Raw genomic sequence first — 25,503 nt, 5'->3', positions numbered from 1 at the left:
ACACATTCATGTTACGAAACCATGATAGGAAGTGACATCAATATCACTTGCATCAGCATAAGGAATTACAGGAACTTTACAGGGTATTAGTGACTACTGGTAATAAACACATCCTATTTATACACTCAGCTCTAATAAGTTCACATTAAAACCATCACTTTTCAAAGTTAAGAGCACTATGAACCAAGCTCTCTCTTTGGGTAATAAGTTTACTATTTAAAAATATGTTTTTATTGATTTTTAGAGAGAGAAAGAGGTAGAGGGAGAAGGGAGAGAGATAGAAACAAAAGGCTGCCTTCTGCATGCAAGCTGGGCATGTGCCCCAACTGGGAATCAAACCAGCAACCTCTTTGTGTATGGGTCAACACTTAACCACTGAGCCACACCGACCAGACTGTAGCTTACTAATTTTTCTATAAAATGTCAAATGCCAAAAACTATAAATTTTTATTAGCTAATATACACTTCTAGTATTTGTATTAAATTTTAAAATAAAGTTAATTTTGTTTGTGTCACTTCTGACCATCTCTATTATATAAATACTAGGGGTGGTGTCCCTCAGCCCAGCCTGCACCCTCTCCAATCTGGGACCCCTTAGGGGATGTCCGACTGCTGATCGGACATCCCTCTCACAATCCAGGATTGCTGGCTCCTAACCATTCACCTGCCTGCCTGCTTGATTGCCCCTAACCACTTCTGCCTGCCAGCTTGATTGACACCTAACTGCTCCCCTGCCAGCCCGATTGCCCCCAACTGCCCTCCCCTGCTGGCCATCTTGTGACAACATGGGGGCAGCCATCTTGTGATGACATGGGGGTGGCCATCTTGTGCTGGCCATCTTGTGACGATGTGGTGTGGCCACCTTGTGATGCAAGGGTGTGAGGGTCAATTTGCATATTACCTCTTTATTATATAGGATATTATAGTGTGATGATCAAAGAATTAAGCATTAGTATACTACTTGGCTCATGTTGAGCCTATTTTCTAATTTGAAAAATATGATTGACCCTACCTACCTCATTAGGGTCTTTGTTTTCAGGGTTCTCCTTATTAAGAGCAGGTCATAATTATATTGTTCTTAGCCAAAGCTCTTCTACCTACTTATTCATGCCTTACCCCTGCTTATTAGCAAAACTTGGCAGCAAAGCCGTTAAAGTCCTTGAGAGTAATATTTCTCAGCTTCCTGGATACTGTTTAGTGTGTAGACTTTAAAAATCACAGTCTTTTAAAAATATTTTAATTGATATCAGAGAGGAGGGGTGGGGGAGAGATGTAGAAACATCAATGATGAGAGAGAATCACTGATCAACTGCCTCCTGCATGGCCCTCACAGCGATCAAGCCCACAACCCAGGCATGTGCCCTAACTGAGAATTGAACTGTGACCTGGTTTCTATGTCAACACTCAACCACTGAGCCATGCAGGCCAGGCGAAAAGTCACAATCTTGAAAACAATCCCCTTAAAAAGAGTTCAGCTATCCAAAGCAGCATCCCCAACTCCCACCATCCAACTCACTTAGAAAGTGCTTTCCTGCCTGGCTATAGAAGTTGTCACTATCACAGACTGTTAGACCTCCTACCACTCAGCCATTCATTTCTGAAATTTCGCAATTTTTAATATTCCTAGAATGAATGTGAAGCTCAAATTTTCACAGTTTTTGTTCTGCACTGTTGCTCCCCCTAGTGTTGACTGAGTGCATAGGTTTATGATTGAGGTCTGGTTCCTACTTCCAAGAGCAAAGTGCTTCATTGAAATGATGTTAGGAGTTTTAAAAATCTGACAGTCGGTGCACATTTTCTTTCTTTATTCCCCCTTTTCCATTTTTTTCTTGGCTTTTCCACCCATTTACTCTTCCATATGCACTTTAAAGTCATTTCATTTTTGAGTTAAAAAATTAAGATTCAAAATTTCACTTTAATTTTTGAAACAGAATGATAAATCTTGGCTCCGGCACATTCATTGTTTGCTCGTGAATCTACTTCAAGTTATTTAGTTAGAGGGTAATTTTTAATAATGAAATAAGCACTTGTAAATCTATCACCCAAAACAAAAACTAGAACCTTGATAATAATCTGTTCCATCCTCAGGATTCCCCTACCCAAGGCCACACCATCATTGCAATTCTAACTATAATCAAAGATATTTTTCAACTTCATTTTAATTTAATTTATTCAAATTTTATTTTATATGCCCAAGAAAAGATCCTCAATAATTCTAATTTATGCAGTTTTAAACATATTATGGCAGAGATTGCTAGCTGCCAATACTAATATCCATTCTCCCTTTTACCTATTTAATAGAACAATATTGGTTTGATTCAAGGTGACAAAATTTTCAGTTAAAAAACTACATTTCCCAGTCCCCCTTGCAGCTAGGTATGGCCTATGGATAATTTCTGGCCAATGGGACATAAGTGAAAGTTGTTAGATGACACTCCTAGAAAGGTTTATTAGAGTGGGGGTATACATCTAGGGTACATGCATCATTCGACATTCACCTTCTTGCCTTCAGACTGTGGATATGAAAGCTGGAGCTCAAGCAGCCATTATAAACACAGGAGGAAACTGGACGATAGAAAACTATTCTCTAAGGATAACAAAGCAGAAAGAGATAAGAAGCCTGATAATTGCACAACCATATCACCACCAGACTGCCTATCTCTAGACTTCTTTTTAGTGAAAGATAAAGATATCTATCTTGTCTATGCAGCTTTGATTTTCAGTCTCTGTCACTAGCAGCAATATCCATTTCATAACTGATACAGTACTGTTAAGGGAAGATTCATTTCATAGTTTGGGACTTTTTATGTAGGAAAGTTATTTATTATTTTAAAAACTAGACATCTTACCAAACTGTTATGAACAACAAAATGCAATATATCAGTGATAGACTGACATGAATAGAACATCTTAAAGTTATATTTTGTAACTTCTGATTTTTTAATTTGGGAAATTAATGGTTTTGTTTTTATTTGTATTGTAACGAGAGAACCTACTGAGCTCTTTTGTTGTTTTAGTAGTTTTGATGTTGAAACCTTTGACTTTTAAAGTTAGTCATCTGATCATCTGGAAATAAAAATAATGTTTTTTCTCTCCTAATTATTGTGCTTGCATTTATTCTCGGGGTTTTAAAAACTCTCTTTATTGGCTCAATGTTCTAAAAGTCAATTCTGCTTTTTGTTAGTTTTTGGTACTATTTTTATTGGGGGGGGTACTATTTTTTATTCTGCTTTGGCTACTTGATCTATATGATGAACTCTCGATTTTTGTGGCTGACAGGAAAAAATAAAATTTCCAATTTAAAGTAATGCCAGCATTTCTGATTTTAAAGTGATCAATTCAGTATTTAAATTCAGTTGCTCAAGATTTTCTCTCTTACTACTCCAATCCTTCTCCTTCTTCTTCCTCTTCTCATTCTTCTTCTTCTTAATCCCTGTCCTTAGAATAATCTTAAATTTCCAAAGAACATATTAGCTACATATTAATTACAGAAGTATTACTTACAGAATATTACTATAGTCTCTAGCCTCTGCTATACTGTCACTTATCACATCTAGGCTTTTTACTGCCATCATGAAGCCAGTGATCACTGCTGAAATCCACATACGCTAAATCCTCTTCATTCCAACCTCTAGTCTTTTTAGGTCCTCCAGTTACCTGTCATTTGGAAGCTTAAGAAAAATGTGTTTGTCTTACCACATAGCTTATGACAATAAAGACCCACTAATGACAATAAGGACTAAGTGTGAAAGGCTCTTTGCATCTTGGGAAAGTCCCCAGAAGGGGCAACAAGACAGAAGAGTGAGTTGAGGCTCATGTGAGAATAACTGAAATTCTGCTAATGGTGGATTCTGCTCTGCAGCTTTTAGCAAAGAAGAACATACTGTGAGTAGTGACTCCTTCTCACTTTCCTCCCACAGAATAAGGTTTATATTAATTGATCAAGTTTCCCCCCTAATCCCAAGTTTTTAAAGTTGTTTTCCTCAATTCACGTGTTTCCATTATATTCTCCATATGGAAAACTCATCATAGTTTTGCTACCGTGAGAATGTCATGTTGCTTAAAACAGATGTTAATGACAATTTGATTAAAAGGAAACCTCAGAAAAGTCAAAATGACTGTGGGAAAGAGTGTTAATACTTTTGGGGTTAGAAAAATATAGCTATGTTGTATTGACACACTTGGAGGACTTATGTAAAAAGTATTCCTTTGGCTGTTTGTTCATGTGAAAAAGACTTGTAAACCAATCCCAAAGGTTTCTATACTCAAGAGACATTTTCTTAAATGACTGGTTTTGAAAACTTTCTGGGGAGAGATAACATAAATATCCTTCCCTGTTATCCTATTTTCTCTTGTCCCCTTATAGTCTACATTGGAAGTACCAGATAGTTTATACATTGGTTATAGTCTATGGTTGTAGAGAAAGGAAGGGGGAGAACCCAAATGGGACTGAATAAAATACTTGCTAAGGACCTAGATTCTGCTTTTTAAAGATCCCCTTCATTTAGTTCAGAGAATCTTCTGTGCGGTGACTAATTTCCTCCATCTCAGCTCAGTGCCACTGAGCCTCTACTAAGGTCTTCTGATGCAGGAATTTCTACTATTGAGAGATTTTACTGGACCTATTCATGGATTCTTTCCTCGCACTGTTTTCTCAACCCCATAGACAGCTTCTCTCCAGTTGAAAGATACAGTATAAGTAATATTTCTCAGGATCTTGTCAGTTTCCTTTGTGTTTTTCAATGAGGTGCTGGGAAAGAGGCCTCGTGACCTCAGGTTCTTTGACTTCCATTATCAAAAAATAAAATTTTTGCCCAGCCGGTGTGTCTCAGTGGTTGAACATTGACCTATGAACCAGGAGGTTATAGTTCCATTCCCAGTCAGGGTACATGCCCAGGTTGCCAGCTCAATCCCCAGTGGTGGGTGTGCAGGAGGCAGCTATCGATGATTCTCTCTCCTTGATGTTTCTATATCTCTCTCCCTCTCCCTTCCTCTCTGAAATAAAAATGAAAATATATTTTAAAAAAGTAAAATAAATTTTTTGAAATGTTTACCCTAATCTTGTTCTGTGATTGCTTTCTTCTGGTGAATCCTTGGCTTGGCTTTATCGTTATTGTTTTTGCCTACTTTCCCTTGGGTATGGAGGCATAAGGTTCTAGGCCACTACATCACTATGCTATCATGAATTGCAAATATTCCCACTTTATTCTTTCCATGCAGTAAACCTCAATGAAGAATTCAGGCTTCAGGGGAGAGTTTAAGTAGAGGATACAAATGAGAACCCATGAGCCAGTAATAATTTGCCTGGACCATAAGATGATAAATTGAAGTATCTAATTGTCTTATTCATCATTGCTTTTTACATAGAATAGGAAGAGTAAAAAAGCAAGTTCATGTGTTAGAATGTTTAAAACTCTCCCCATCAGCAACATATTTTGGTACACTTGGATTAAATCTACATTATATAAACAAAGGAAAATAAAGTTATGGTCAATTATCAGTTGAGTTTAGGCAATGAATAAGCTAGCTGCTAATTATCTGTCTTAGCTATTTCCTTTGACTAAATCCATTGGATAATTGCCCAGCACACTTGTAACTTAGCTTGCTATGAATTTCCAAAGAATTAGAATCTAATTTATAATTTAAAAGTCTAATGTATGAGCACACACATGCAAATGCACACACAGGGAAAGAAAGAGACTGAAACTGGGAAGACAAGTGAACCTTTATACAATACCTTTAATTATATAAAGATAAATTTTATCCTAATTCCTTGCTTAATGACACATAAAACATAATTTATAAATAACTCAACCTGTAAAACTATTGAATTAGGAAATTATTAGCATGCTAGAAGCCTTCTTCTCTTAATTTCAATATCACAGCTAAATCTACTGTAAAGGTAAAATACCTAATTATATTAAAAGTCAAGGTTACCATTATCATTTATATGACAGTACACATACACTTTCCCTGTACCTTGGAATCACACAGATGTTCATAGCTCTAGGACCTCAGAGGGAGTTGCTTTATATCTCCACGTGTTACAGAAGCTGTAAAATGAGATAATGTACTAGTAGCCAGGTGCAAATAAATAGAACTCCAGCACCAGCGTCCAGAGACTCAGCTTGTTTCACACTATTCTCTTTCTAATCTTAAGGATTTAAGACAAAAGATAGTGCTCGCTTCGGCAGCACATATACTAAAATTGGAACGATACAGAGAAGATTAGCGTGGCCCCTGCGCAAGGATGACATGCAAATTCGTGAAGCGTTCCATGTTTAAAAAAAAAAAAAAAGACAAAAGATAGTGATGATTCAGGACAAGCACAAAGCTGATTGGTTTATGCTCTCTGTCTTTCAAAGGATTGTTTATTCAGTGGTTCTCAACCTTCCTAATGCCGCAACCCTTTAATACAGTTCCTCATGTTGTGGTGACCCCCAGTTTCATTGTTACAAATTGAACATAATTAAAGCATAGTAATTAATCACAAAAACAATATGTAATTATATATGTGTTTTCTGATGGTCTTAGGCAACCCCTGTGAAAGGGTCATTCGACCCCCAAAGGGATCATGACCCACAGGTTGAGAACCACTGGTTTATATATACACTAGAGGCCCGGTGCACAAAATTTGTGCACGGGGGTGTGTGTCCCTCAGCCCAGCCTGAACCTTCTCCAATCTGGGACCCCTCGAGGGATGTTGACTGCCGGTTTAGGCCCAATCCTGGTGGGCAGTTGGACATCCCTCTCACAATCCAGGACTGCAGGCTCCCAACCACTCGCCTGCCTTTCTGCCTGATTGCCCCTAACTGCTTCTGCCTGCCAGCCTGATCAACACCTAACTGCTCCCCTGCTGGCCTGATTGCCCCTAACTGCCCTCCCCTGCAGGCCTGGTCCCCCCCAACAGCCCTCCCCTGCAGGCCTGATTGCCCACAACTGCCCTCCCTTGCTGGCCATCTTGTGGTGGCCATCTCGTGTTCACTTGGGGTGGCCATATTTGACCACATGGGGTGGCTATCTTGTGTGTTGTAGTGATGGTCAATTTGCATATTACTCTTTTATTGATAGGCTGTGTGTCTTTTATAAATGTGCTCTGTAGGGTTTTATTAAATTAATTCTTAACCACACTGGGAAAAGAATAAAGAAAAGAGGCTTTCTTTAAGGCAGGGCAAAAGGAAAAGCAAATTTTACAGGCTTTCAGGCTAATTGGATCATTAATCAAACTCTATGTTGAAGCCTGGTTTTCTGTTTCCCGTTCAAACAACACTGCGAAAGTATCCCCTTTCCCTGTCTGTTCTATAGAGCATATATATCCTAGATATATTGTACTTTTAAGAGTCTTGGAAGAAATTATGTCAACAAAAAAGCATAATTGATTTCCTGGAAAAGGAAGAATTAAACACACACACACAGATTTCTCTTAAAATCATGTTTGTTTAAGAGAAGTGTTTGACCTTAATTAGTATATTGATAAAGTTCTCCTTTCAAGTGGAATTAAGACTTTGGGAAATTCAAGGCTGCTCTAGAAAATACAAAGATATTCTCAAGTAGCAATTACAGATAAAGCAAAAAATGCTTTTTAATAACAGATTACATTTGTGATCAAATTTTAAACATTTGAGCACTTTTTTTAAATCGTCATATTTGGTTACTATTTACAACATCTTGACTCTGAGTCCCAAGGCCACCATTTAGTTGATGAGTAACCATGGAAAGTTAGTTAATTTATAAATTTTTTCCCCCTGAATGGCAGAAACAATATTGGCTTCTTTAAAGAGAGAGTAGATAAGATGATATATGGACAAGCACTTGACATAGACCTGTCATGAAGTAATGGTCAATAAGTTTCTCAATAGGCTTTGCTATAGGGTGAAGTCTGTAGTTCAAAAGATAGCTATTAAAATTTTATGTAAAGTGAGTCCTGATAGCATAAAAGGATCAGATTTTTCTCATTCTTAGAAATACGCTGGTTGTGGGACCCTACAGGACTCTGATAATATAATGATTAAAACATGTATCAAAAAATCAGAATACCTCCTTGAGCCTTTCTATTTTCATCCATACTCCAAATATGTTTCTGTTTAGAGGGGAGCATACCTTCAATTTCCTAGGAGTATAATAAAGTTACATAACAACAACGGTTATCTCCTAGAGCAGTGATGGCGAACTTTTTGAGCTCGGCGTGTCAGCATTTTGAAAAACCCTAACTTAACTCTGGTACCGTGTCACATATAGAAATTTTTTGATATTTGCAACCATAGTAAAACATAGATTTATATATATATTTTTAAATATATTTTATTGATTTTTTTTACAGGGAGGAAGAGATAGCGATAGAGAGCCAGAAACATCAATGACAGAGAAACATTGATCAGCTGCCTCCTGCACACCCCCTACTGGGGATGTGCCAGCAACCAAGGTACATGCCCTTGACTGGAATCGAACCTGGGACCCTTTAGTCCGCAGGCCGACACTCTATCCACTGAGCCAAACCAGTTAGGGCAAGATTTATATTTTTTATATTTATTTTATATATTTAAATGCCATTTAACAAAGAAAAATCAACCAAAAAAATGAGTTCGCGTGTCACCTCTGACACACGTGTCATAGGTTCGCCATCACTGTCCTAGAGCTAGGTAAACTGCTTCTATATTTCAATTTGCTTTGGATAGTTCATCAGCTGAAATTGTTAATTCATTTCATCCCTGTGATTCACAGTGGCCCAAAAGGGTAGTATCACTGTGTTAAAGGAATTGAAAAGTAATTCATCACATCTATCTACTCTAAGTCTGATTCTTGCTTTTGGTTTGTGAGGTACAGTCTTTAAATTCTAGCCCATTATTTCTGCTTAGATCATAAAGCACATGTCAAGGACTGAATATAACTCACCTTTGGATCTTCTACAGTAGCTTAGTTCCTAGAATGTGAATCTTAATATGTGGTTGTTGGTCTGACTACAATATAGCATATCTCAGTCCTCCTCACCTTTTCTCTTGTCCCCAGGACTTTGTGTAGGCATGTATGGCATAAAGATAATGCTAAACTCAACACCACACAGGGCAATCTTTAATCAACTTATAGAGATGTGGGATTTATTCTTCTTTTCCTTCCCTTCTTTCAAATAATGGCATGTAAGGATTTCTGTGGTTAAATTATAGCCTTAAGTCAGCCCTTCAGCCACCAGAGAATTGAACTAAATGTCTTAGAAGCAAGGAAGCTATTCACGTGGGAAGTGTCTTTCCCCGGGGATCTTTTGTACCACTGTTCAAATTTATACAATATATCTAGGGGAGGGAAAGAATGTGGGAAAAATATAATAAGTTTTCTTGTGTGTTTGTATAATTTCTACTTTTTGGCCACAAGAAGTAATATGTAATCAATGGCTTCACCTTTTCTGGCACTTGGACCCAAGCCAAGTTGAAAAATAGCTCCTCTCCCACTGAGGGTCACCCCAAGGCTCCAGTGTCTCCTTTGTGTTGTGAGAACCACATCCCAGGATGTTTCCCTTGTTCTGCACTGAGGAAAGTGGACGTGCAGACCTGAGCACTGTGGCCTGCTCATTAACACTCCCCAGCTGTCTCCAGACATGGGATCTCAAAATAAAAGTGACGTGAAACATCCCCAGACCTAAAAAGTCACTCTGCTAACAGGGGGGCATGAGAGAGGAAAGAACTTTCTGTGACTCCAAGCTATAGCTTAAGTGTCAGGGGAAGAGCACTTCCTGATGTTTATTTCTACAAAACGGGTGAGGGGAGCACTTGGGCTCCATCTGATCATCAGCGGTCTCCAGAGTCCAGGTGTGGGAGCAGCTGTGGGAGCATGTGACCTTTGCCCCAGTTTTGCCCTGTGCGTCATTATCAGCCAGGGTCTGGGACCGGAAGAACACTCTACTTCAGATAGAAGCATTTAGTTCTAGTATTATTTTCCCATCCGAATTTAGGTCAAGAGATAGGTTACATTTTTATGGGAATCAAAATAAAATTAAGAGTGATTGTTTCAGTGGTCAAAGTAGCTAAGTTGACTGTATCCTTATCAGGATAATTTTAGTGTATAGATTAAAGGGATTTGTCCTTTTTAAAAGGACTAAAGGGTTCTGTGTGTGACATGACTTGAAATATTCAACCTCAACTTATCCAGGTTTAGGGTATGTATAAAGGGACCTAACACTAGTGTTTCTTTTTAATTTATTTTTACCTAAATTGAAATAAAATAAATTAAGTTCATCGTGGACCAGACTGAAATTAGAGGTGAGTCCAGAAACTGAGTCACCTCTGGCCTATACATGTTCAAGAATCACTGAACTATCTGATTTTTAATATATCTGGTTTGGGTACAATACATCTACATACATACATACATACATACATACATGCATATGTATCTATGTACATTTCCCCTTAAATTTTTAAATTATTTTTTAAAAGTATATTTTAATTGATTTCAGAGAGAAAGGGAGAGAGTAGAAACATCAACAATGAGAGAGAATCATTGATCGACTGCCTCCTGCACACCCCACACTGGAGATTGAGCCACAACCTGGACATGTGCACTGACTGGGAATTGAACCTTGACCTCCTGGTTGGTAGGTCTGGTTTATAGGTCGACACTCAACCACTGAGCCATGCCAGCCAGGTCTCCCCTTAAACTTTTTAAAAGGGGAGGTAGGGTAGTGAATGTCATGAAAAGATCATGAATTAGGAGTCAAAACTAAGTTTGAATCCAGCTGTACTACCAGCTAATTGTGCTATTGGTCAAGAAATTTTATCTTGCCCAGCTACCACGGCTCAGTGGTTGAGTGTTGACCTAGGAATCAGGTCATGGCTTGATTCCTGGTCCGGGAACATGTCCAGGTTTCAGGCTTGATCCCCAGTGGGGGGCATGCAGGAGGAAGCCCATCAATGATTCTCTCTCATCATTGATATTTCTATTTCTCTCTCCCTCTCCCTTCCTCTCTGAAATCAATTTAAAAAAAAGATATTTTGGGGAGAAAAATCTTAAAAGAAAAAAAAGAAATTTTACCTTTCCTCAGGACCACCAGGACCACCAACACCTCCAAGTCAGCAATATTGGGGCAATACCTACCTCACTGAGTTGCAGAGAGTAAATGCTAATGTATATGTGAATGGCGTAGAGTGACTATATATATGGTAGCAGCCCAATTAAAGTCATTTTCCTTCCTTACTAGGCAATTCAAGATAGTAAACATTTCTCAAACATTGGGCACCTATTTATTAGACCTTAAATTGTGTGAGGTGTATTTTGAACTAGGCCAGCTGTTGCATATTTTGGAATTTCATTCTAGTGAGTCCACCATTGACTCATCTAATTTAAAAGGATAAAAATCTATTATAACAGCAAGCCATGCTTCAAAATGAGTGGCAGTTTCTAAGTGAAAATTAAGTGATATTTAGAGAGCTTAAATACTGAAAAGATTATGGTGTACTATCCCCCTTACAATTCATTCATTTATTCAGGCATCATTTAACAAATATTTATTGATTACCTACAATACGCCAGGCACTGTTCTAAGAATTATAGAGAAGTTATCCAAAGAGACAATAATCTGTACTGATCTAAAGTTTATATTTTAGTGCAGGAAATAAATAACAATAAATGTTGCATCAAAGGGGATATGTGCTTTGGAAAAAAATAGAGTTAAGATAGACAGGCTGCTGGGGCCAACGATAAAGTTTGAAATGATAAATAGGACCCTCAATATACTCCTCAGTGTGAGAAGTGAATAAAGCAAGGAGATAAGAGAGAAAGCTATGCAAATATTAAAGGGAGACACTTTCAGGCAAAGGGAATGGCCAGTGCAAATCCCCCGAGATAGGCAAGCATTTGCTATGTTGGAGGTAAAGAGGCCAGTATGGTTAGAATGGAGTAAGAGAGAGGTAGAGTGCTGATAGATGACCACAAAGATGAAACAAGGGCAGATCTTATTGACTTTGTAGTTTATTGTAAGGACTTTGCTTTATTCGCAGTGATATGTGGAGTCACTGCAGCATTTGGGGCAGAAGAGTAACAAACTGACTCACATGTTCAGAGGACCACTGTGGCTGCTCTGCTGGAAATAGACTGTGAGGCCGTCAGAGTGGAGGTTAGAAAGCTATGTAATAATTCAAGTGAGAGAGAATGATTGCACCAGGGTGGTAAGAGTGGAATTGGTAAGCGATGGTCAGATTCTTGGTATATGTTGAAGTTAGAGAAGCCAACACTTAATGACAGTTTGGAAATAGGAGGAGTCAAGAATGCTTTCAATATTTTTGGCCATCAACTGAGATAAATAAGACTATGGCAGAGGAGGTTTGGAAGTAGGAAGAACATTTGGGCATATTTGAGATTTTTATTAGATATTAAAGGAAAATTGCCAGATAAATGGTTGAATACATGTCAGAAAAAGAGGAGGTCTAAACTAAAGATCCATATATATATTTAAATATTGTCACCATAGAGATGATGACTGAATTCAGATGGTACACTGAACCCACAATAACACATGCCATGATTTTGTGGAATTTAAATATAACACTATTAGCAACCACTACTCTTCTTGTACAACAGGATAGCCTTGAAACAATCCAGCCATTCCTTTTACACACTTGAATCTTTTGGACACCACTTAAAATGTGGATTTTTATATTTAAAACTATAAGCCTGAATGATATCAGTAAGAAAGATAAGAAAAAGAGGTTAACCAATGTTGGGACTCAAACATTAAAAGATCAGAAAATTAAGGAGAAGTGAGAAAAAAAAATAGTCTGTGAGGGAGAAGGAAAACCAAGAGGTTGTGGTGTCCTGAAAGCCAAGAAAAAAAGAGTTTTCAGAAGAAAAGAGTGATCAGCTGTGTGCAATGCTGCTGACATGTCAAACAAAAGGAGAGCTAAGAATAAATTGAATTTAGCAACATGGAGACCATTGGTACCTTTGCAAACACACCATAAAAAATTTCAAAGTAAAAGAATATATATTGTAATATTAAGTCAAGGAAGACCAACAAAATTCTGATTTTGACATTAAGATTACTTTAATTTTTAAGTTATTAAAGTTTTTGAAGAACAGGGGGTGGGAGGGAGTAGGTAGTCCATTTGTTAGTGGCTAAGGAATATGCTCAGTCTGTGTTTTAGAGAACCTAACACTGGAATGATGAACCCATTAAATTACTCACCATCCTTAATTACAATGTTTCTCAACCTTCTGGCCCTTTAAATATAGTTCCTCATGTTGTGACCCAACCATAAAATTATTTTCGTTGCTACTTCATAACTGTAATGTTGCTACTGTTATGAATCGTAATGTAAATATCTGATATGCAGGATGGTCTTAGGCGACCCTGTGAAAGGGTTGTTCGACCGCCAAAGAGGTCTCGACCCACAGGTTGAGAACCGCTGCTTAATTAAAACGTAAAAGTATAGCCCCAGCCGATTTGGCTCAGTGGAAGGGTTCCAGGTTCAATTCAGTCAAGGGTACGTACCTTGGTTGCAGGCTCCTCCCTGGCCCGGGCCCTGGTTTGGGCTCATGCAGGAGGAACCAATCCATGTGGAACCATCAATGTTTCTCTGTTTTTCCCTCTCTCTTCCACTCTCTAAAAATCAATGGAAAAATATCCTCTGGTGAGAATTTTTTTAAAAAAGGTAAAAGTCTAGACTTTGTACCAGTAGCATCATCTTTACCTATAAAAAGTCCCTTAGAAGTTACAACTAATAGAATTTCAAATAAATTTTGAATAGAAATTCTGAATATATCAGAAATATATCTCTAGACCTCAGGCAAAAACCTGTTCTTTTTCGACAACATTAGATACCACAATTTCAAATATTAAATAATATAAGTTACATGTTGGAGTTTATTAGAAATTAATTTGTCATCTAATGAGTACATACTTAGAGTGCCATCTACTGTTTGGTAGTAAAATCACAGCATACTGGCAAATTAGGATAAAGAAAGTAAATACAGTTATCTTTTTTGTTATCAGTAACCCCTTTCTGCAAATCAGACATTCTCTGTGACAACACTAATACATGATTCAAACCATCATCCTGGAGCACCAAGTCTTGATTGGTGTTGCCCATGTCCTTCCAGGAAGGAATTTTGTAGCTGAAAGGAACCTGTGTGTGTGTGTGTGTGTGTGTGTGTGTGTGTGTGTTACACACTCATGCCATCTTTTTATTTAGGTTGGAGATATGGGGACATTATGGGTATTAGGGAAGAGGGGAGAGAGGGTTTCATTATCTTTGAAGTGAGAACTTCCTTTGACTTTCTTCTATTGCCTCTGAGAGCTTTGTTCCTGGAGGCTTGATCACCAAGCCATGGCCTGCCAAAGCATAACACCTGGAGATGGTGGACGACCCCAAGCCACATCCTTTTTGTCTCTGGGGAACTGCCTTCTTCAGAAAGAAGAAGGTGGGGAGATGTGAGTTGGCTGTTAGTTTCTGAGTTTTACCAAATAAAGTAGAATTGAAGGAGAAATTAAAAATTATTAAAATATAGTATTATACATCCTATATAATAAAGAGCTAATATGCTAATTAGACCAAACAGCAGAACGACCGTCCAGATGACCTTCCAGAGAAGTGGGGCCTGTGAGGGCTGAGGCAGCAGCAGAGGGAGCGGGGGGCTGCAAAGGCCAAGGCAGCTGGGGCTGCAAGGGCCTACCCTTGCACGAATTTCAGGCATTGGGCCTCTAGTAAAATATATAATCATATATGACATATATAGATGCACTAGGATGAACCACAAATATCTGTTAACATAACTTATTTAAATTTAAATCAAGAAATGGCGCCCACTATGCAGGGACTTATGTTATGCGATGTGGATAATATAAGCTGAAAAAGACCTGGCTCCTGTGCTCCAGGAACTCATAGAGTAATGGGGAAGGCAAACACCTGCGAGACATACAATAATGTGTGTGACAAACACGTGGGAACAAAAGACAATGAACGAGTGCAGGGAAAGGAGTGATTAAATACAAATAGATACTTTGAAAGTGCCTCATAAGCAGAACCTTGAAAGTCAGCCAAGACATCAGCAAATGAAGATGAAAAAATAGACCTACCAGGTAAAGAACAAAAGATCAGCAAAGTTATGGTAATAAAGGAATGAAGAGTATTTTTATAAAACAACAAATAATTTTATGTTGGTCGGGAGTTCAGATGTCAATCTATGGACGGTTAAAGAGATAATTCTGTTTTTGCTGGTGAACCATGAAGGATTTTGAGGAAAGAAATAGCATAATCAGATGTACTTAAATAAGTTAATTCTGGCTCAGTATATGGCTGAACTGGCTTTGGATAAGACAACCAAGAATAAAAGTCTGCAGTATCCATCCAGTCCAGGCTAGAGTGATATCAGTGGAAATAAAATGGGGAAGCTGAGGCAGGAGATATCTTGAATATCGAATGGACAAAAAGAGGCACATATATGATTCCAGGATTTTTAGCTAGACACATGAGAGAGTTGTGGTGCCATTGACCAATATCAGGAATATAAAAAGTATAGAGAAGGACAATAATGGAAGCTTCTTAGTAATATCCATGTGAAGCTGACAATAGGCAGTGGAAAAATAATCAGAGAAGAACAAGGGATAATGATGAAAACTTAACAGTAATTTATTCAGAAGAAATTGTGAGCACAGATAAATTACAAAGAAGAATATAAAGTGAGGAGGGGAGAAGAAAAAGAAAACAAGGATAAGAAATGTCTGAATTTAATATAGAAATATCTTGTTTCAAAATAATGGCATAGAGTTGGCATTTCTGCCTTCTCTCCCTGGAAGTCATCCAAAAGCAATGAAGCAAAAGGGACTCAGAAACACTAAAGTTTTTTTTTTTGGAAAAATGAGAAGACAGTTAAATGCCAAACCACAAAATAGGTGAAAGGGCTTTCAAAAGCAATGGGGATCAAGTAGGCAAATGCTCACCAAAAAAAGCTGGATAGCTCTAAAGATCCAGAATAAAAGTACATTTCCTGAAACAGAAGTACATACCCTAAGGTGCAAATCCTATATTCCTGATCTGCAACAGTAGGAAAAAGGAACATGCGTTAACAGCAGGAATTCAGTTTGGTTCCAAATATTGGTGTAGGCAAAGCCAGGAGAGGACTCACACACAGGGGTGGTTTATGAGGAAGCAGCCTGTATCTGAAGCAGTGGAAGAGGGAGGTAACCTTGTTAAGCACACAAATTGCTTATCCAGCTATTCTGCCACAAAGCCTGGGTCCTCTCTTGCTTCCCAAATTGTAGCAAATAGTTAGAGGAAATGACCTGTCTCATCAATGAGAAGAAAATCTGTTCAGGATCCATGCAAAAATACGAGCAGGAGAAAAAGAGGAAGGAGAAGAGAAGAAGAAGAAAAGAACAGGAAACTCAACTGACAAGTTAGGGACGCTGAGTAGAATGTCACCAAGGAGAAAATAAAAATTATCTCCTAATACTTAATGTAGATGAAAATATTAAATACGTAATTGCCTCTAAGAAACAAGAATAAGGAACAGAGATCTAGAAGCTTAACAAATATTTTATGAGAAATCAGAAAAGAGAAACAGAAAATCATCACAGAACAAAAGTGATTTGGAAGAAGCACAGAGAAATACAGATACTGCTGAAAACACAGTGAGGGACATAGAAGATAACAAAATAAGGTGAGCCCACAAAATGAAATGAAAATGAAGAGTTAAAATGATGAGCCCGGCCAGCATGGCTCAGTGGTTGAGGGTCGACCTATGAACCAAGAGGTCAATGTTTGATCCCAGCCAGGGCACATGCCTGGCTTCTGGGCTCAATCCCCAGTAGGGGCATATAGGAGGCAGCCAACCACTGATTCTCTCTCATCAGTGATGTTTCTACCTCTGTCTCCCTCCTCCTTCCTCTCTGAAATCAATAAAAATATATTTTTTAAAAAGAGTTAAAATGATGAGAAAAAATAATAGAAATGGATTGATAGTCAGATACAGGCAACATATACACCCTTGAAATTTCTATCTAAAATAAAACCAATAAAATAACAATATATATTCGAAGCTATATTCAAGAAAACTTTCCTGAAATATTAGAAGATAAATACTTTCAGGGAAATTTGTTCCAGAACAGTCAACATCATGAAATAGCCTGATAAAGTATCTGGTTTGAAATAATCTTTAGGAATGCAGACATAAATATATGAGTAGAGGTGGTGTGTGGGGGTTATTTAGTGGCTGCTAAAGTTTAAGCAAGAATCATCACTGATAATAATGAAATTAACAATGAACAGTAGACTGTTATCTCAAATATCAGCACCTGAACTTAGGAAAAAAAATCTTTTGCCAAACCCATGGTAAGGACAATCAAGTAATAGGGAGAATATGACAGTATTTTTCAAACATTACCAGTATTTTCAAAATAGTATTGCACTACAATAGCCTTTACTTATTTATTTCCACTTATTTGGGTACTATAAAATTCTCCATTTCCTCTGTTTTCTGAACTTTCTAATGTATTTCAGATCAATTTTATAGATATTTGTCATTTCTCTTTATGTTTAAAGATATGGATGGTGAGTTTGAAATGGCTGTGTTTCAAGATTTAATTTTGTGTCAGTTGTTAGAACTCAAGCACATTTTTCTAGTATAATACTATTATTCTTTTCACTACCTTAGTGAAAGGAAGTGTCAACGTATCACATGTGAAAATAAATTCATAAAAAGACTGAATGCATAAAGATTGAAGAAAGTTTACATTGCACATTTTATTCCCCACATGTCATAGTCAATAATTTAAATATCTGTTCTTCCCCATTAAATGTTAAGGTTCTTTCCAATTGGAGCTGTGTGGGTTTTATGGGGGGGGGGGTTGCTGTTTTTTTGTTTTTTAATTTATATCACCCACCACAATGCTTAGAAAATTTATTCTGCTCAGAATAGGCCTTCAATAAATGTTTCTTGGATGACAAGGTAAATAGCTATATGAATACAGGGTATCCTCAAAAAATGTATACACACTTTAACAGCTGATAGCTCAATTTTGAAAATAAAATGTATTTTAATAAACACTGCCTTTTGCCCTGACCAGTGTGGCTCAGTGGATAGAGCGTCGGCCTGCAGACTCAAGGGTCCCGGGTTTGATTCCAGTCAAGGGCATGTACCTTGGTTGCGGGCACATCCCCAGTAGGGGGCATGCAGGAGGCAGCTGATCGATGTTTCTAACTATCCCTCTCCCTTCCTCTCTGTAAAAAAATCAATAAAAAAATAAAATAAATAAACACTGCCTTTATTCAAAGTATGCACATACATTTTTTGACCCTATATATTGTGGCCAGTAATGTATAAAGTGGAAAACAGAGTTAAGTTCTTGCATATTCTGTCTGTCATCCCCTCATTAGCAAAAGGAAAAAGAAATTAGATCTTTGAAAAAGGAGAATTTCAATGCCATTCTCCTTTTCTCCTCCACATCTCAAGCCTACTAGGGAACACAGAACCATTTGACTGCATAGATAAGAAGACCCTGTTCATGGTGCAGGTGACCAAACACTTGTACATAAACAGGAGTGAAAAAAAATAAGCTCCTGTATTAATATAAATTTATAAACCAAATTTTTTTAAAAAAAAATTATACCCAGAGCACACAAGTACTGAGGTTACGGAACTAAAAACAAACAAACATTTTGCTGTGTTTCAATCCCTATGGTGTCATTAAACAAATTCTCCAGCCCATAGAAATGGGGCCATCTAGTGATCAGAATATACTAGCACCCTTTAAATTTGTACTCTCAATACATTTCACCTTCAAAAGACCTCTGTATTGCCTTGCATCCATCCCTGGAAGCAGTGTAATTAAATCCTAGAAAGAAGTTTGACTATATGGATCAAGATTCTTAAAACTGCTGTTACCCAAGTTTCTCCAGGCCTTATACATGAAGGAACAGAAACAGTAATAATTCGAATGGTCTGGATTTCCCTGCACATGTAACAACTTATCCCTCCATCAGTGTCCCTCAAACCTTTCCATTTCTGGATGTGTAATATTTCTACAAACAAGTCCTATCCCACCAGTGACACTGCTGGTTCTCCTGGCCCTGTCTCCTCCAACCCCTAACCCCATCATAGACTCTGAAGCTTCCCTCTGCTCTGCCCAGAATGGCTACTAACAAATCCAGCAGCAACCTCTTAGCCTAAGAGCAGCACTAGCTCTCCTGTTTCCTGCTGTGTGTCATACTGTCTCATCCAGAGCCCTAAGCATTGCTGCCTCTGCCATCATCCCTCAAACTCTTCTTCCCCTGCCATCTACCCTCTTCTTTTCACAGGACCAGATGCCAACCCATAGTGCCTGATAGAGAACAGACACCACACTGCCCACTCTTGCCCAAATACTCAAAACTCACCCTATGTGTTAGTTTCCATTACTGCTGAAACAAATTACTTCAGATATGGTGGCTTGAAACAGCTCGAATTACCTTAAAGTTCTTGAGGTCAGAAGTCCAAAATTAGTTTCACTGGGATAAATCATGGCTTCTGCAGGCCTTGTTTCTTCTGGAGGCTCTAGGGGAGAATTGTTTCCTTGCCTTTTCCAGGTTCTGGAGGCTGCCTGCTTACCTTGGCCTGTGGTCCCTTCCTCTGTCTTCAAAGACAGCAGTTCAGCATCTTCTCTCTTCTGACCTCTGTTTCTATTCTTAGAGCTTCTCTTTCTAATTCTGACACAACTGCCTTCCTCTGATAAGGACTATTATTGGTTATATTGGTGCCACCTGAATAATCCGGGCAATCTCATCTCAAGACACTTAACTTAATTGCAGCTGCAAAGCTCCTTTTACCACGTAACCTACTCACCGGTTCTAGCGATTAGGATTTGAGCTGCTATTCAGCCTGCTCTGTATCCTCCATCAGCAAAACACAAATGCCAGGAAGATTTCAAGATGGCGGCATAGGTAAATGCCTGTACTTGCCACCTCCCACAACCACATCAAAATTACAACTAAAATACAGAACAACTATCATCCAGAACCACTGGAAAGGTGGCTGAATGGAAGTCCTACAATTACAGAAGTAAAGAAGAAAGCACACTGAGATTGGTAGGAGGTGCGGAGGCAAGGAACGAGTTGGTCTGGCACCACATGTACTACTTTTTTAATCAGAAGGGAGATTGTCTCAGCAGAGGCCACCTGGAGGAGCAAGGGGCCCCAGCCCCACACCAGACTGGGAAAAGAAGTCCCTCCGGGCAGTAAGAACTACGGGCTGTAAAAAAAACAGTGGGGTTGGGGCTCAGTGATGCAGAGGCTGCTGGAGACCCAGCTGTTTCTCTTAAAAGGCCGGCACCGCAAACTGAACTTACCAGGAAGGTACTGCTTCCTCTGAGCTCCAGCACCAGGGCGAGGCTCTGGAGAATTGATTGTCTAGCACTGGGGCAAAAACTCAGGGGCAGCTTTCTCCCAGGTGGAGATGCTCACAGGGATCATTGTTCATATGCAGGGACGTCCCCAGTCACAGGGCTGACTGGCAGCCATTTCTGTTTGCTCCATCCTGGTGATTCCCTAAAACCCCGCCTCATCCAATTTATAACCCCACCCAAACTTGTAAATATTTCTCTCTTTTCCGAGTCCAGCGCGGCTAGAGAGCAGTCCAGGTTCCTGAGTAGGGGCTGCTGGGGATTGAGAAAATGAAAGAAAGAGACAGACACAGAGATGGAAGGAAAAAGCTGGGGCCAGGTGGGACCATTGTCCTCTGATGGAGAGACAGGGACCCAGAGCCAAAACAGTGTGTTTATTTTATACAGCAAAAACCAGAAAGTTTTACTAAAGGTCAAGACAAAGGAGATTATGTGCATTCTTGGGGGGGCCCGAGTTGTATTCATTCCTGGTGCTTGGCTGGATTTAGATAACGAAACCCACCCTCTGGTGCCTGGGCTGAAGGTCAAGCTGACAACACTCCTTCTTCTGCAAGGTGTGTTCCCAGGACGTGGCTTTGCCAACGCCACTGGATTCAGCTGACAATAATTAAAGAAATGCTCACAAGACTTCCCAGGTGCTCTCTACACAAACTGAGTGCAGCAGCTTTCGCATATAAATGGCCTGTCCTGGCTCAGGCTAAAATCTCTCAAACAGGCTACAGCTGGGTCATGGAACCCCAAACCTATCAATAAAAGGCCCAAGACCTGGCACCGGCACCAGCCTGCCTTGCTTCATAGCTGGGACTCATCTGGCACTTCCAAACCCAATACAAAGAGGAGGAATATGAAGATCTCTCTGTAGCTCCTGCTGGGTGGCCCCAGGCAGTGGCTGACTTGTACCAACCTGGAGATCCAAGAGCCAGTGTACCCAGTGGTCAGTGTCAGACTATACCAGATTACAACTCTACACATCCATAAGCAACACACTCAAGGGGCAGACTTAGTGAGCACCAAAGCCCCACTGAAGCAAGACCTGCTCCATAGGGGTGTCAGCAGCTCTCCCACTGTAGTTGCAGCTGGTCCTCACAGCCAATTGGCCTGGAGGTCAATTCCTCCCAGTGACACCAACAGCAATCAAATCTCAACTATAACAACACTGTGCTCACAGCTCACAAAGGGGTGCACCTAGAGCTCCCAGCTCAGGTGACTGGGGAGGCTGAACCACTGGGCCCTGTAGGACCCCTACTACACAAGGCTACTCTACAAACTCAAGGAGACATAGCATCTCTACCCAACACATAGAAATAAACACAGGAAAACAGCCAAAATGTGGAAACAAAGAAACATGTCACAAATGAAAGAAATGGAAGAAAGCAAACTACTGGATATAGAGTTCAAAACCACAGTTATAAGGTTACTCACAAATCTTCTAGAAACCTCCAAAAAAATGAAAAATGACCAGTCAGAAATTAAGCATACACTGACTGAAATAAAGAATAATATACAGGGATTCAACAGTAGAGTAGAGAACTCTGAGAATCAAATCAACGATTTGAAATATGAGGAAGCAAAAAACACCCAACCAGAAGAGCAAGAAGAAAAAAGAATCCAAAAATATGTAGATAGTGTAAGGAGCCTCTGGGACAACTTCAAGTGTACCAACATTCACATTATGGGGGTGCCAGAAGAAGAGAGAGAGCAAGATATTGTGTGTCCGTGCAAACCTAGGGGGGACTCTGTGCTCAGGCAGATCTGACCTGCTGCTGTGGCGTGGGCCTCAGGGACACCCCCGGCCCCTCCCCGGCCAACCCCCACAACACTGTATGCCCACAACACTGCATACAGGTCCCCAGGCCAAGCCGAGAGTTGGTTGCTGCGCCTGGTCCCAGTCCCAGTGTGCAGGTCCATCCCTTCTTGCTCAGGCTGGGGGGCCATGTTTGGGGTGGAAGGGAGCCCCCAGACCTCTCTGGCTGCCAGGGCCGGGGTGTAATTTATTTATTTATTTCTTGGTCTGTGTCATGTGGGAGGTGGCAGTCAAGTTAGCCCCACACCAGCTGGAACAGAGCTTGCATGTCCCTCCACCACTGGGTCTTGGAGTGAATGCGGGAGACACAGGGCATGTCTGAAAGTGGAGAATCGCCAGTGAGGGGGAGATGGGTGGGGCAAATCTCACCAGTGGGAGGAGTGGACTGTGGCCCATGGATGCTTAGCTGCTGCAGGAACAGGTCTGGGGAGAGGCGGCCAGCCTACCCTCCCTGCTGTCCTCAGGTGACCTCAAGTCCTCTCAGCCTCCCCACACACACATACACATACCCTTCCTCCCAGTGACCTGGCCTGCATGTGTCTGGGATGTGGATACTATATCAAGTCAGAGTGTAGTCTGGATAGTTAATAGAGCTGCTTCTGTGAAAACCTATTTGAAGAAATAATGACAGAAAACTTCCCCTACCTGGTGAAAGCAACAGTCCTAGGAAGCACAGAGAGTCCTAAACAAGAGGAACCCCCAAAGAGGGCCACACCAAGACACATAATAATTTAAGTGCTAAGGGCTAAAAGCAGCAAGAGAAAAACAGTTACCTATAAGGGAATATCCATATGACTGACAGCTTATTTCTCAACAGAAACTATGCAGGCCAAAAGGGAATAGCAAAAAATATTCAAAGTGATGAATAGAAAGAGCCTACAACCAAGATTACTCTACCCAGTGAAGCCATCATTTAGAATTGAAGGTCAGATAAAGAGCTTCACAGACAAGAAAAGAAGTTCATCACCACCAAGCCAGTATTATATGAAACTAGAGGTCCGGTGCATGAAATTCATGCAAAGGGCAGGGGTCCCTTAGCCCAACCTGCACCCTCTCCAATTCAGGACCCCTCGGGGGATGTCCAACTGCCTCTCACAATCCAGGATTGCTGGCTCCTAACTGCTCACCTGCCTGCCTGCCTGATCACCTCTAACCCCTGTGCCTGCCTGCCTGGTCACCCCTAACCACCTCTGTCTGCCTGCCTGATTGCCCTTAACTGATCCCCTGCTGGGGTCCATCCGACTTAATTGCCCCTAACTGCTCCATGCTGGCCTGATCGCCCTTAACTGCCTCTGCTTCACCCTGCACACAGGACCCAGGATTCCCTCCTCTGGCTGGTCACAGGCACCTGGGACCAGGGCTTTCCTCCCTCTGGCCAGCTGCAAGCACCCAGAACCCAGGCTTGCCATAGCCACAGGGGACTATGGGCAGGCAGCTTCACCTGGGCCACAGCCACACCAGGGGTTCCCAAAGGTGTGGACTGAGTCAGCGAAGAAGGAATGACACGGAGACAGCATTCAGATGATCATCATAGCGAGGTTCTCCAGCCAGGTTCCGTGTTTATTGTCTTGTTACATCTGTATTTATACCAGTTGATTTTATTTTATTTTTTAAAGTTTAAAATAGTTTTTATAAAGATATGTTGTAACATGTAATGACTGTTCACTCTACAAAATCTTGATCATAGTGCTTATAATACACCTAATTGGCAATAGCACCCAGGTTTTCCAAATGCCTGGCACTTAGTTAAGGGGTTTTATCCCCTCCCTAACTTCAGGGAAAAATCCCTACCTGGGGAAACAACCTTTCTCGGAGAGGTGACCTTGGTTAAAACACATGCTAAGAAGGGGAGCAAACATATTAAGAACAGTATGCCATATACGCCAGGTTCCTTGAAACATATGCTGTGCAGATGTTTCTTCCCTGCAGCGACTGTGTCAAGCAGCAAGGATGGACCGGCTTCCGGCACTCCCCTACTGACTTAATTGCCCCTAACTGCTCCATGCTGGCCTGATCGCCCTTAACTGCCTCTGCTTCACCCTGCACACAGGACCCAGGATTCCCTCCTCTGGCTGGTCACAGGCACCTGGGACCAGGGCTTTCCTCCCTCTGGCCAGCTGCAAGCACCCAGAACCCAGGCTTGCCATAGCCACAGGGGACTATGGGCAGGCAGCTTCACCTGGGCCACAGCCACACCAGGGGTTCCCAAAGGTGTGGACCAAGTCGGCGAAGAAGGAATGACACGGAGACAGCATTCAGATGATCATCATAGCGAGGTTCTCCAGCCAGGTTCCGTGTTTATTGTCTTGTTACATCTGTATTTATACCAGTTGATTTTATTTTATTTTTTAAAGTTTAAAATAGTTTTTATAAAGATATGTTGTAACATGTAATGACTGTTCACTCTACAAAATCTTGATCATAGAGCTTATAATACACCTAGTTGGCAGTAGTACCCAGGTTTTCCAAATTGTCAGTCATCATTTTTCTCTTGTCTGCATAGACTTCTTCTCATTAGCTGCTTTCTGCTTTTGTTGCATGATCTCAGAGTCTCTGTTTTCTCCGAGAGGCAGTAAAGCTATCGTCTTTTCTTTTTCCCTTGCTAATTTCCTGGGATTTCTTCATGTTTTTCTGGCGGGCAAGTTCTCGTTGATTTCCACGGGCCATGCTGACCAGCCAACGGAGCTCGGAAGAGCGACTCGGAAAAGCACTGGCTGCCTCGAGCACTCAGTGGACCTATACCAGTTGATTTTAATCCTATTCCAAAGGTTAGGGCGTTTCTTATCTCCATTCCAAGGTTACCCTATTGTTCTATTAAGCTACAAGGAAGTAACTGAAGGAGATTATCCTAAGTAAAGATTATGTAGCTTAAGCATGATTGTTTTTAGTTAAAGTGATTGATTACCCGCCTGGCACTGAAATTCATGCAAAGGGCAGGGGTCCCTCAGCCCAACCTGCACCCTCTCCAATTCAGGACCCCTCGGGGGATGTCCAACTGCCTCTCACAATCCAGGATTGCTGGCTCCTAACTGCTCACCTGCCTGCCTGCCTGATCACCTCTAACCCCTGTGCCTGCCTGCCTGGTCACCCCTAACCACCTCTGTCTGCCTGCCTGATTGCCCTTAACTGATCCCCTGCTGGGGTCCATCCAACTTAATTGCCCCTAACTGCTCCATGCTGGCCTGATCGCCCTTAACTGCCTCTGCTTCACCCTGCACACAGGACCCAGGATTCCCTCCTCTGGCTGGTCACAGGCACCTGGGACCAGGGCTTTCCTCCCTCTGGCCAGCTGCAAGCACCCAGAACCCAGGCCTGCTTCACCCAGGCTGGCCATAGCCAC

General features: G+C 40.6%; 1 pseudogene; it reads right to left on the bottom strand.

Moving 5' to 3' along the window:
• Positions 1–24,507: 24,507 nt before the first annotated feature.
• LOC102255090 lies at positions 24,508–24,893 on the bottom strand (annotated as a pseudogene).
• Positions 24,894–25,503: the final 610 nt, after the last annotated feature.

Source organism: Myotis brandtii, unplaced genomic scaffold (genome assembly GCF_000412655.1).
Source record: "Myotis brandtii unplaced genomic scaffold, ASM41265v1 scaffold299, whole genome shotgun sequence".
Taxonomy (NCBI): domain Eukaryota; kingdom Metazoa; phylum Chordata; class Mammalia; order Chiroptera; family Vespertilionidae; genus Myotis; species Myotis brandtii.
The sequence above is the reverse complement of the archived record's forward strand: the minus strand, read 5'-3'. Positions and strand labels throughout refer to the sequence as shown.